This window comes from Palaemon carinicauda, chromosome 27, assembly GCF_036898095.1.
Source record: "Palaemon carinicauda isolate YSFRI2023 chromosome 27, ASM3689809v2, whole genome shotgun sequence".
Taxonomy (NCBI): domain Eukaryota; kingdom Metazoa; phylum Arthropoda; class Malacostraca; order Decapoda; family Palaemonidae; genus Palaemon; species Palaemon carinicauda.
This window is the reverse complement of record NC_090751.1, coordinates 30,243,865-30,257,691: the sequence shown is the minus strand read 5'-3', so window position 1 is coordinate 30,257,691 and position 13,827 is coordinate 30,243,865. Positions and strand designations below refer to the sequence as shown.

General features: G+C 33.6%; 1 long non-coding RNA gene across 1 annotated transcript; it reads left to right on the top strand.

Moving 5' to 3' along the window:
• The first annotated feature begins 1,496 nt into the window (after nt 1-1,496).
• LOC137621150 (uncharacterized) lies at nt 1,497-4,416 on the top strand. Its single transcript, XR_011040136.1, has 2 exons — nt 1,497-1,703; nt 4,378-4,416. It is a non-coding gene; the product is annotated as an uncharacterized lncRNA (long non-coding RNA).
• The last annotated feature ends 9,411 nt before the right edge of the window (nt 4,417-13,827 follow it).

Sequence of the window (13,827 nt, the reverse complement as noted above, 5' to 3'; positions counted from 1 at the left end):
TTTTTGCTGGAAGGTGATGAGAAAAAATTGCAATGATCTATTTGTGTCTTTCTTAGAAGATGTATGAAGTGTGTACCGCTAGGATAAATGTATGGAAATATATGATAACATGTTTATTTTTACCTTTATTCCTTTTTTTAATGTAATTAGAAATCCAATTATCTATTTAAGTCATTTCTTAGATATGTTTAAATTAAGTGTTTATTGCTTAAACAAATGTATGAAATGTGTTTTATCTATGAGGGACGAATAATTTAGCAGTAGACCGATAACATGTTTATTTTTACCTTTTATTTCTTTTTTTAATGTAATTAGAAATCCAATTATCTATTTAAGTCATTTCTAAGATATGTTTAAATTAAGTGTTTATTGTTTTGTATCGCTAGAATAAATATGGAAATTTATGATAACATGTTTATTTTTATCTTTATTCGTTTTTTTTTTCAATGTAATTAAAATTCCAATTATCATTTTAAAACATTTCTAAAATATGTTTAAATTGAGTGTTTATTGCTTAAACAAATGTATGAAATGTGTTTTATCTATGAGGGACGAATAATTCAGCAGTAGACCTCACGCTATAGTGCTAACGGGAGGTAGACCTCACGCTATAGTGTGGTAGACCTCACGCTATAGTAGCACCAATTTATTTTATGTGGCGAGGATTTTGGACATCAGTGGATTAAACACACATTGATCGGAACTCGTATATTCGGGAAGGTGAATCACTGATTCACTGCAGTCTTGTAACTGTTAGAGTTACATAAGGCCATTATCATTTGATGCTTTCTTATACTACAGACTGAAAACAAGTAGTAAATTGAACGTTTTTTTTTCTTATTACACAGGAAGCGTCTGGAAGAAGATTGATAAAACAATAATGAACAATTCTACAAGCTTTTTTAGGCTTCTCTCGGCTAACAAGTATGTAGAATAACATGGTATGTGGAGAGTCGGTAGAGAAAGATAATTGATGTTGTTTAATAAATCAAATCTCTATAATAGAACAGAGCAAAACTCAATTGAGCGCACCATAGGTCGCAACTCTGAGAGAAGCGGTAGTGACAGTGTCAGCTGTTCGGCGATAGTAAACTAAGTAAAGGGAAAATCAACTTTATAGTGAGATTGCAGTATTTCCCCACAATATTTATTGCATTGAATTGTCTTTCCAACACTAGCAGCTTGATGCTGATAAGCCTCCTAGGTACCATCACCAGGTCATATGGCCCAAATTTCATAAAGCAATCAACCAAAATAAAATAAAAAAGTAAGAAATGGTAACTCTGAGTGGGTCCTGACTCCTGTCGAGTAGAGTTGCCAGGTTTTCTAAATGAGAAAATCCAACTTCTAATCAACATATGCTTTAAAAGGCCAACCCATTAGTTGAAAAGGCCAAATATATTGTATTTAAGACCCGACTTTTTCCATATTACTAACGCCCAACCAATTTCAAAAAAGGCTAAATTTGAGGTTTGTTGGCCTGAATAAAAGCCAAACTGGCAGCTATGCTGTCGAGTGAGGTGGTTGTTGTCTCCAGTCGTCAGTTTATAACGGACCTTGGTCCGATGAAAACCTTTGTCACTCGTTGAAGACGATAGTGTAAGATTTGTGTTACTTTCGCGGATATTTTTATGTTGGAAGTACTTACCGATATTGTTTGGATGGTTATAAAATGTGGCAACCAACACATATTCAAGTTACTGGTGAGTATAAGTTATGTTTGTGGAATAAGGTCAAAACTAAAGGGTTATCTCACCTGTGAAACCTCGCAGGTACAGTTAGCTTACCTGGCCGTCGAAAGTTTTTTTTCTTATTCATCATTGCAACACTGCAGCCAAATATTTGCTATATTGATTGCAGCTCGCAATTTTAAAAGTAGATTTCGAATTTAGAGATGGACTTGTTAATAAAGAATATGTAATACTGTATAGAGTGGCTTCTCGGGCCATTTTAATTAACTTGCCTAAGAATAGGCTACGGTAATTTAATTCTGGTTAAAGGCTACGCTCTTGGTAGGTTATGCCTTAACCTTGTATACCAGTATGTAATATAGTGTGCCATAGGTTAATCAAGTTTAGATGTTACTTTATTCCAAAAACATTGAGGAATTTTTCAATATTCGATGAGTAAGAACTATTTCCCAGGTCAGCGGGTCCAGCCCCCTAAATGACTAAGGTCACTGGTGGGGTTAAAAGGTTTTGATATTGATTAACACCTCTAGAGGTTTGTTTATCACCTACTTTGGGTTGTAAGACTTGCAAAATTTAATGTGATGTAAAGTTACCTGTCTTTAATTTATGGCATACTTAGATTTAACTATTACTGTATCAACAAAAACTATGAGACTGATGGATTATTACCATACAAGAGAAACTAGGCCTTCTATTTTGAGTGAGAGGAAATTTGGTAAAGTTTTACAAGTGTACAAGATATATATATATATATATATATATATATATATATATATATATATATATATATATATATATATATATATACTGTGTTTATATATATATATATATATATATATATATATATATATATATATATATATATATATAAATATACTGTATATATATAATATATATAAATAAATATACTGTATATATATATATATATATATATATATATATATATATATATATATATGTATATGTATATATATATATATATATATATATATATATATATATATATATATATATATATATATATATATATGTGAATATATATATATATATATATATATATATATATATATATATATATATATATATATATATATATATATATATATATATATATTGTAGTTTTTCCCTAGGTTACATTACCTTGTAATAAAGTACAATAAAACTGAAGAAAAGGGACTTGGCCCCATAGGTTATGTTCGGTTACTTTCTTTACTTTATTTCGAAGAAGGCTTTTCTAGTCACACTCCACACGTAGAAACTTAAGTGTGCCGCAGGAAGCCAAAATATTTATGTATATTCTTCTAAGCATTCAAGAATTGTAAAGATTAATCTACTTTTAATTGTTAAATTTACATCATATCAATAAAGTTAAAAAGAACAATGTCTTCAAGTGTATGTTGAAAGACTTATGTGGGAGCTTGTTGGTCAAACTTACACATGTATATTTGAAAGCTGTAGAACTCACAGTCAAAATTGTATCTTGGCTCCAATGACTTGAAACCATTTGTAACTAGTCTTGTGTCAGCACTGTTTGTTGACTGTATGATGTGTAGCTATCCTTTATTTTGGTGCCACAAGTAAAGTTAGTCACGATGTAACCTATTTGAAGCACACACAACTTGGCTATAAAGACTTTTTGTTTATAAAACATTAGTTTTATCATAAATGCATTAACAATGAATTTAGTAAGGCTGTCTGCACTGTTAGTGTTACATTATCACTCGTTACCTTTACCAAGTCACTGCTGTATGAGGGCAGTCAACTAACCTACTGACAGCAAACTGAAAAATGGCGATGAGTTAGCAATGGAAGATTTGGCAATGCTGAAAGTTCTAATATGTATACAGTGGCCATAGTGAAGTTCCGTGTGCAATGATAGCATGTATGTGAGAATGCAAAAGTTTTTATGATACTGTATGTATTATTCATCAAATTTGCTTAACGTTTGTGTGTGGCACAAGCATGTCCTCTGTATCCATAGACTGTTATGATGACCTATATCTAATAGAGTCTGTGGCCTTCTTTGGGCATAGAAGGGTCGCCTTCTTTCAGGATGCTTACAAGCTCACTTTGGTACTGCAAGAGTAGATCTACCTTCTACAATTTTTTACCAAGTGACATTTGCCCCCAGTGCTTTCTCTGTGCCTGGGTCCATTCTTGGAACAGTTGTTGTTCCATCTGAGGAAGCAATTGTGCAGTTTTTAAAAGTTAAGAGGAATTAGTGGATTAGATCCCTTTCCTGCAATTCTTCTTACTTTAATGAATAAAATTGTCTTGCTGAACAGTTTCTCACAATAAGTCCCATTAGCTCTAAGCGGCCGGTCTTCACTATTGATGGTGGACAAAGTGACCATTACCATTGGTTTTGGTTCTCTGAGGCACTGTTGGTGTGACAGTGTCATTTTATGTATTTCTAATAAAAGTACTGTAAAAGATTATTCTCATCATTTTACATCTAGTAATAAACCATGCATTATGTCACAGTATATTTTTGTAGGAAGTTCAAGGGTTTTTTAGTGTCACTTTGATGAAATTCTGCAATATGTTCCTTTACTTTAGGTATACAGTGTCTGTTGCAATTACTGTACCTCAAGGTTGACCTATGATTTTCCTTAAGCTGTCTTGATTATATTTTATTCTTAATTTTTTCATTTCATTAACTATATTTTTTTTTTATTTCTTACAGTTCAGAGAGCACGAAATTTGAACTACAAAGGCAAAAATGGTAAGTACATCATATACTGTATATTGTTTCTGGTAGTTTACTATTAAGAGTTACTGTAACAACCTATAATGAAGGAAGATGAAACTGAAAGGCTCGCTTACATTTAACCATGTAAATAGACATACAGTACAGTACTGTATATGTCACTGCTGTTTAAAGAAACTTTTTGTTTTGTATGTTTACTGTATTTTATTTTTAGTTTGTATGATTACTGTATTTTATTTTTGGTTTTGTATGATTACTGTATTTTATTTTTGGTCTTGTATGATTACTGTATTTTTTTTTTATAACCAGTATCTTTTTACATTGTATTACATTGTGGAAAATATTGCATGCCTTTGTGAAACTTGTAGTCATGTTATGCAATGTTTGCTCAGTTTGTAGCTTCATATTCAAAATATATTTGTACAATTTAGGCATCATACAGCATGTAGATAAGGTTCTGGAACATCTACATAGGCTATAGGTTTTTATTCTTGAGGGAACCTGTATACTGGGTATGGTGTTTATTTAAAGAATGCTAAATGGAGTTGCAGGTTTTTTTTATACTTTTACATCTGGTTATTACGGTGGAAATGCACGGGCCTTTCTTCACATGGATGGGCCTATGAGCTTTGAGTTGTTTGCTGAAGGGGTTATTGCTGTGATTGGGCACATTGCAGTGTGTATCCTTTTTGGGCTTGTCAGGCTGATGTTCTAATGATCATCGCTTTTGAAGAAATTTGAAATGAATCTTGTCACTTCTCACCTTTTTCTCTACCGAAAGGCTGTTTACAAACTAGAAAAATCAAGTGAAAGTTCAGAGAAGTATCTTGATTTTTTTGGGAGGGAGGGGGGTTGCCACGAAAGATTCAAAATGTTAAGATGTAGAGAAGGGTGTCTGACCTTTTTCCTGTTATCCACCAAGATTTCCCCACGAGTATTTCTTCCTTTTATTGAGGCTGAACACTGGAAAAAGTTGTCTGATTTAAGGATATAGTTACAGTAGAAGTGAAATTAGTTCCTACTGCCTACTATAGGACATTCCAGAAGCCAGAGCAAATTTTGTCGAAGAAAACAATTACCATATGACCATGAAAAGAGGAAATGTTTGTCATTATTTGGTGAGGACGTCATAAACGAGGATTTTCAGGCTGAGAGACTGTTCGACTGTTCAATATTATATGTCTCTGAACAAGTGAACGGGTTGCATGGACAGTTGGATATGGTATCATGTTTTGTTTCCATATCAGGTTTCATACTCTCTCTTATTTGAAGTCCACTTTGAACCCTTTTGATATGGTAACAGTTTTGCTTGACAAACATTTGCTCTGTTGTCTGGAAGTTCCCTAAGATTTTTGGCTTTCCTCTCATTGTTTGTGTGCCTTTGTTCATGGTTTGTGTGGGCCCAATCTTGTCCTCAAGTGTAACTGGTGTTCATGCTGTCTACTTGCTCCAAAATTTTAGAAATTAAGAAGGTTCTTGAATGAGGAGCTGAGCATACATACCTTGGAAGAATAATGGTATTATTCCTCCAAGATGCATAATGGTTACTGTGCCCTCTCTCTTCTCTTATGTCATGAGTGTGCTTGTGCCTTGATGCTTCCTCACTTTTATGAGACTTTCTACCTTACTTATGCAATATTTACTACTCACGGCTGCAAGATGTTCAGGACGCAATGGGGTCCTAGTGCTCCTCTTAGGACTCCAGCATAAGGGTCTTGGATGTGTATTGATGTTGTTTTCTTGGTAATCCGTGCCTCACCAGCTTCTAGAGATCTCTTTTTTTTGTTTTATCAAAGGGCCCATTCCCTTGATTTCTGTCTCGGCATGGACTTTTCCTTATTTGCCTGTTGCCCTATGGGTCTATTCAGATACATTGTGTTGATTCAAAACAGTTTTTCTCTTTTTGTCTTTGTGGGTTCCCTTCATCATTTCCTTATGTGTCAGTCTACATATTTTTACACAAGAAAGATGGGTTGATGAAAGGGATGAGTTGGAGTCTCCTGTCTGGATGATCCTCTGGGAATTCTCCCTTGCTTTTTCTTCTGTAGGAGGGATACTGATGATGTTCCCCTTAAGGGCAGAGTTCTAGGAAACATGGTCAATCTAATCTTGATTCATTTATGTTGCAAAGTTTTCTTTGTAATCATCCTTTCTGTGAAGTTAATTGGTGACATGTTTCTTAATTTGATCAGTTACTGGTCTGTTCCCTTTATGATCCTCCTAGTGAAATGGGAAGAATGGGTCTGTCTCATGATGATGTCTTGAGAATTTTTTAAAATCATTTTGATTACTGTCCGGAAACTTTATATATGATAACATCTTTTGATAACCTAATTGCTTGTATGCTTTGCATGTTTTCACAAACTTGCTGGGAGTCCTTGTTTGCAGTACATTCTCTTGTGTACTGTATAGTGACTTGAGCTACACGTACATGCTTAGGTATGGACTACATGGGTTTGTGTATGCGTGACCCTTGCACTATTTATACTTTTTCATGTTGTGGCTTGAGTTTTACGCACATTCATTCAAATGCTATGTAAGCTTAGATGGTACATATGTTCATGTTGTCATGCATTCATGCACTGCTTATGGTTGTATATACTCTGACTTTCTGAATGTGTATGCCTTTGTATATTCTACAACTGCTCAGACATTACACTTATGTGCTTACATGAACTCTTGCATACACTTATGTACGTAATATTTTAGCTAGCTGTATATTCTACCAGTGCTCCTCAGCTACAGTATAAGAAATTATTTTTCTCTCTTTATCTCCTGGTATAAACTGTAGAGGTTTGTGCCTTCATTGTGACCTGGTTTACATGGATTCTCTCACTCTTCCTTACTCTGAATATCAATATGGTTTTAACACATGATTGGTATGTCATTATTAGGTGTAGAAGACTTCATCCTTGAAGGATTTGAGTTTCATTACTTGATCCTTTTATTGTGTCTTCAATTCTCAGAAATTAGAGGGGGAGTGGGTTGATAATAAAAGTACTCTTAAGTACTTCTGACTGATATATTTTAACGTTAAGATAATTATTTTATTCTGACTTAAGATGATTATTCTATTCTAATCTTAAAATATATTATTTTATTCTAATATTAAAATGTATTGTTTTATTCTAATCTTAAGATATTTTATTCTTTACTTATGCTTTATATGCTATTCCCTTATTTCCTTTCCTCACTGGGATGCTTTCCTTGTTGAGCCCTTATGCTTGTAGCAGTCTGTCTTTCCATCTAGGGTTGTAGCTTGGCTAGTAATCTTAATAATAATATTTTCCCTTGTGGATGGGAACTGTTTATTCCCTTCCTTCCTAGGAAAACCAGATCTTGTTTGTCACGTTGTGGCAAAGGTGTGCGGAGACAGGTTGACCTTTCCAGTCTGACATTCTTCTAAAGTCAGTGCTATTTCATTTTAATCCAGTACTGTGTAGCTTTTAGTCAAGAAAAGATAGATATAGTCCTATAATTTTAAGATTTGGTTTGAGATATCCTCTGTTGTTACATTTGCCCAACTTCAGGAATAGATGGTATGGTTTAATTCATTTCAGTCAGCTTTGACAACAATTGCCCCCACCTCGATCCCTCGTTCAAAGTTTGAGCAAATACAGTATGCAGTTAGTGTTTCCATCCTACTCTCCCTCTTGAAGGGTTGGACATTAAAGGATTAGAACGTTGTGTCTGGTGTGTCTTTATTTGTTCCATGATTAAGTCGAGGTACTGCTACTACTACTACTACTACTACTACTGTGCTCGTGGAGTTAGGAGTTTCCCTTTACTATGTTGAGGAAAAACTCATATATAAAATCAACTAAAAGAACCTACTACTAGTTTTAGAATATTTTACCCGCTACGTTTTAGGATATTAAAACCACAAATAATAAGAATTTGAAAGGAAATGGGACCACTTCGTTGTGCCAAACCCTTTCATAACTCCAGGAAAGTATGTGATCATTTTTGTGAATCTCATTATACAAATAGTTATATTCTTGAAGAGAAAATTTTTTATCCTAATGAAATAAAAAATTCACAATCGGTAATACTCCCCACCCTTAGCATTGAGGAACTTACATAATTACATTGGCAAATACTTATGTAATATATTTCCTTTAGTAAAGCTGAAACTGTTGATAGAAAGTCTTAAAAGAAGAAATTCAAGTCTTTCTCATTGGATTTGGCAATTATTAGAGACATTGTTGATTCTCTAAATATTGAAAGAAAAAGATGACAGAGTGAACAAACGAATACTCTTCAATGTAAGCAAGTAAAGTAACAAATGAAACGGCAAGATTAATGGAATAAAAAGTAAAAGATGAGAAAATTAACTAAACAAATGTGTTATATAAGTCTCCCAACCCACACCAGAGCACTCCCTGTTGTCATTATCAATAAAATGTTTGGATTCAGACCCTCGTAAATATTTTCACAATAAAATGTTCCAGATGACGATATCGAATTTAATTGAATAAGACAGTGAGATCATCAAGAACACATTATTCCTGCAAGATGTAGAGTTCGAAAAATGTAATGGATCGTTGGGGGTAAATATATACGAGGGAGCAAACAAACAAATTAGGTAATATTGTAATGCCCGGATGTTTATTGCACAATCCGTCTGCTTTTTCCTTTCTCAATTTAAGACCGTGTCGAGTGTTATTCTTTGTTATTTCAATACACAAAATGAGGTTTAATGTATGATTGAATAAAGTGGAATATAAATACATTTTATGCATACACAAAACTTTATAATATATTCAGAAATGTTTTTTTATCATTTTATATTGCTCGTTTGATGATTGAGAAATACGTACGCATAGAAGTTTGAAATTAGAAACTTAATTAAATAGTGTAAGGGGGTTTATTTACTCTCAATTTTATTTTCTGCACCTAAAGGGCCAAAATGGTTAGAGCCCCTTGCAAAAGACAAACCTTTTCCGGTACGCACCCATAACTGAATTGATTTTATACTGCTCTTTCGATGATTGAGAATTGCGTACGCATAGGAGTTTTAAGATTAGAAACGTGATAATTAAATAGCATAAGAGGGTTTATTTACTCTTAGTTTTATTTTTCTGCACCTAAAGGGCCAAAATGGTTAGAGGCCCCTTGCAGAAGACAAATCCTTTCCGGTACGCACCCATAGCTCAATTGAGGTTCATTGAAGGGGTTTGTCAATTTCTCTAAAGCAATGTTGCGGATGAAAAGTATATAGGTTCAAGTTGGGCCTTTGATTTTATCAGTTTATCGTGTGTTTAAAGAGCTCACATTTAAAGACATTTTGATTTATTTCTGCCAGTTAAAAACGTGAGGATATTATACAGGATTGTATGTTGATTTTTTTTTTTTTTTTTTTTTTTTTTTTTTTTTTTTTTTTTTTTAGAAACTCCTTCAGGATGAGTTAAGAACGTGAACATTTCACAACTCGACCTCTAAGCTAATTTCATTCGTAATTTGCATTTCATGTTATCAAGTCCGGGTGGGTAATGTTGGCAATCTCTCTCTCTCTCTCTCTCTCTCTCTCTCTCTCTCTCTCTCTCTCTCTCTCTCTCTCTCTCTCTCTCTCTGAATGGTGTGAGAACTTTCTTTGTTATTTTAGTCTTGATTTCTGTATAATTTTCCATCATTAATATTTTTATTTTTATTTATATCGCATGTATACAGTATATAACAATACTTATTGTCTGAAGGCATTTACTTTCATACAAGTTGTTTCTACTAATTTATCTCGTCTAGTCTTGAATGGTGTTCAATTTAGTGTTATAATTTTGAATTCAAGAGATGACTATTTTTATAGAATTGCATTGAAAAGGAAATTATAATTTGTTAAATCAGGAAACTTTTATTAATTTATCCAAATTCACCCTCATCTTTTCTCAATTTGAAAACTTTGTGAAATTAAAAAAAGTATATTTTTGTAAAATTTAAATATTTTGTGATCTTGGCTATCTTCTTTACCTGTGAATCTTAAGCAAAATTATATAATTAATTCAAGGCAAAAGTGATTGTGTATGTCCTGTATTTCCATACAGTAGCTTACAGACACCAGAACCGAAGATAAACTATTTGCCACTCACTGCATGAGTAATAAGATAAGAAGTGTACTCTACTGTAATAATTCACATAAAGATATCGTTAGCCTGATAAGAACAGCTCTGGTGTGATATGATGACGTAGGTTTCAGAAAATAAGTCTGATGATTAACGGCGTAAGAGAAGTTTAATCTGCTGAATCTGTTAGAACCTCTTCACCAGTTTTTATTTATGAGGAAGAGAATTCCTGCAGTATTACATCTATAGTAATACTGTCTTCATTTTCTCGTGGTGGGGGGGGGGGGTGTGGTTAATGCCGTCATTCCGCCTCAATTGGTGTACTGTAGGGTCTTTACCCCCCAGCTAGCTACCTGTCTAATATTATTCATCTTCGTTCTCGCTATCTTTCTTCCGTTTTGCTGTCCAACCTATTTTAACTTTAGCCTCTTAGTGCAAATGTCAGATCTCTCTAGTTACTCTTCGCCTGCGAATGGCCTTCCAGGCCCCAGCTGTGGGTCATATGACCCAAATTTTGTACATCCATCCATCCATCCCAATGGAATTGTTTGTTTGTAATAGTTAATTAAACAATTAAACTTCCACTAGAGTTTAAGTCTTGCAACAAAATGTTACTCCAGTTGCATCCTTGATATGTCAGTCTATATTTTCAGTGCTTTACATTTGTTTTAATGTAAACTTGTCTGAAGACGTCATTTCGAGAAAAGAAAACGCCATTGAAACAAAACGTTGTTGAGCAAGCGAAATTACCCTCGGTGAAGAAACCATAATCACAAGTGTGGAGACGTTCAGGGTTAGTGTGCCAAGGTTTGCTTTGGGCAAAATGACATTTGCGGTCAACGCACGTGGAATTTTTGGCTTAAGTTTCACGACTATTTTAAGTAGAAAGCTTGGGTGCTTTGCGGACATTCATAAGGTTTTAAACGGGGGACAATTCGTTCGTTCGTATCGTGATTTGTTTACATTTTAGCAATAAACCAGAAAGTGGGGGGGGGGGCGAATTTATTGTAGATTATTTTTTTTTTTACTTACTATTGAACAACACACACACACACATATATATATATATATATATATATATATATATATATATATATATATATATATATATATATATATATATATATATATATATACATACACACACACACACATATATATATATATATATATATATATATATATATATATATATATATATATATATATATATATATATATATAAATTAGCCCATCTGGATATCAACATATATTTTTGGAGTGAGGTTGCTAGCCTCATGTCTTGCCCTGAGTATGCTTATCATCGCTTATTTATTCTGTGGTGTGTTCACTTATCCATGACCTAGTCGGATCCAATGTACTGTATTGTAACTTCGCTGCCCGACCTTCCAGTGTTATAATGAATTGTTTGTGGGAGATGACGAATTGGCGCGTCTATGTTTTGATGCTCTGCTGTGCAATCAGTTGGTATGTCGCAGTATTCTAGGTTAGGCAACGGTTGCAGAATCTTCCTGGCCCTTGTGTGTAGTTTGTTGTGTGTTATGTCTCATAACCATTGCCCTTAATCGCGTGGCCTTTCGCTCTTCTTTCGGTTGTGAAATTAGTACGGGTCGTTTTTAGCTAGAACCGTAATTATAAGGTTGAGGGTTGAATCCTCGTCTGATCTTGCGAGACTTTTGGTGTATTTAGTGGGGCCAAGATTTCGTAATCGTTGTCATCACTGTAATAATAATTTTCCTGTATCGTTTATGTATTTGGCAATACATAGATTTATATTTTTCTTAGATTGTTTGTTTTTTAAATTCATAGTAGTTTTCACATATTGCTTTTGTTAGTGATTGTTGTTTTCACATATTAGTTTAATTTTTTGATAAGCTTATTAAAATTGAAATTGCATCATAAGATGAAGTAGATATTTTGGGGATTTTTTTTTGCCAATTATTACTGTGACTCTATAGTGTTATTACAGCATGATTGATACAGAGAAAGCATTGAGAATATTCTTCATTTAAAGAATCTGAAAAACAAACTGTTTCTACTGAGTACTTGATTAACAGTACAGTTTCCGCTGAATAGTTACAGAAAAATAAATGATAAATCTGGTGGTTATGAAATTGTGTAATTTAATATCAATTTTTGGTCTTGATATCCTTATTAATACCTTGATTATTTATAGTTTGAATCCCAGGATGCAGTGTTTTTGGTGAACGAATTTTAGAAAAGAAAAAATACTCACAAACACAGTATACAGTATTAATTGTACACATAATTTTATATACTTGTACATATGTATGCATATGTAATGTATATTCAACTGCATTGTTTAATCTTTATGATAATTAATATTGATTGTAATCGCAAGATGAATAATGATATAATGAAATCCACGAACAATATCCACTGCAAAAAAAAAAAAAAAAAAACTAAGACTGTGTAACGGAACGAAGCTGGTATTTGTAAAAACGCCGAGTACAACAGTATTGTGAAACACCAAGAATGACTGATTGTGCTGTGCGTTTTTGGGATCATTCATCTCCTTAATTAAACTCGTTTGACTAGCATCTCTGTTATCCGGCCATTGTTCCGATTTTCACAATATCTACCTTGTCTCTTCACTATCATTATCTTCTGTGCTTGTTAGTCATCATCATTAGTTGGTTTTTACTTTCTTTTAGAAAAATCTGGTGGTCTATCCACTTGCCTTTTTTTGCGTTTCTTCCTTAGCACTACTATAACGCGCTGATAGATTTAAAAGCAGATGCTACAAGCCCAAGGGCTCCAACATGGAAAGCAGCCCAGTATGGAAAGGCAATAGGGAGTGACGAATAAAAGAGAATAATAAGGAAAACATATATATTAGAATCAGTAACGTTGAATAGTTTTCATATATCAACTATGAAACGAGACCTGCAACTACATGAACCTCTGAAGTTCCGCTGATTCAACCACCAGTGTAGGAAGGTTTTTAGCTCATACGTATTCCTTGATTTTTTTTTTAGGATACCTGTTTACCTTACTTTAAAGGATGCTTTTATGGTCCTATACTGCGGGGAAAACTTACTCGAAATTCATTTTATCGTATACATTCCAAAGCATTCATCATTTCACATTCAACATAGAAATAAAGACTATGGCATAAAAACGCCTTTAACATTGTTCTTCCACACCAGGCCATTCTATCCATTTCTAATTAAGCCGATCTCTCTCTCTCTCTCTCTCTCTCTCTCTCTCTCTCTCTCTCTCTCTCTCTCTCTCTCTCTAATACATTCCATGTCATTTGTCACATTTATTAGCATGTTCAACTAGGCATATAAGATTATCTCGATGACGTCAAACGGTTATCTCTATTTCTCTCATGGTACGACAGAGG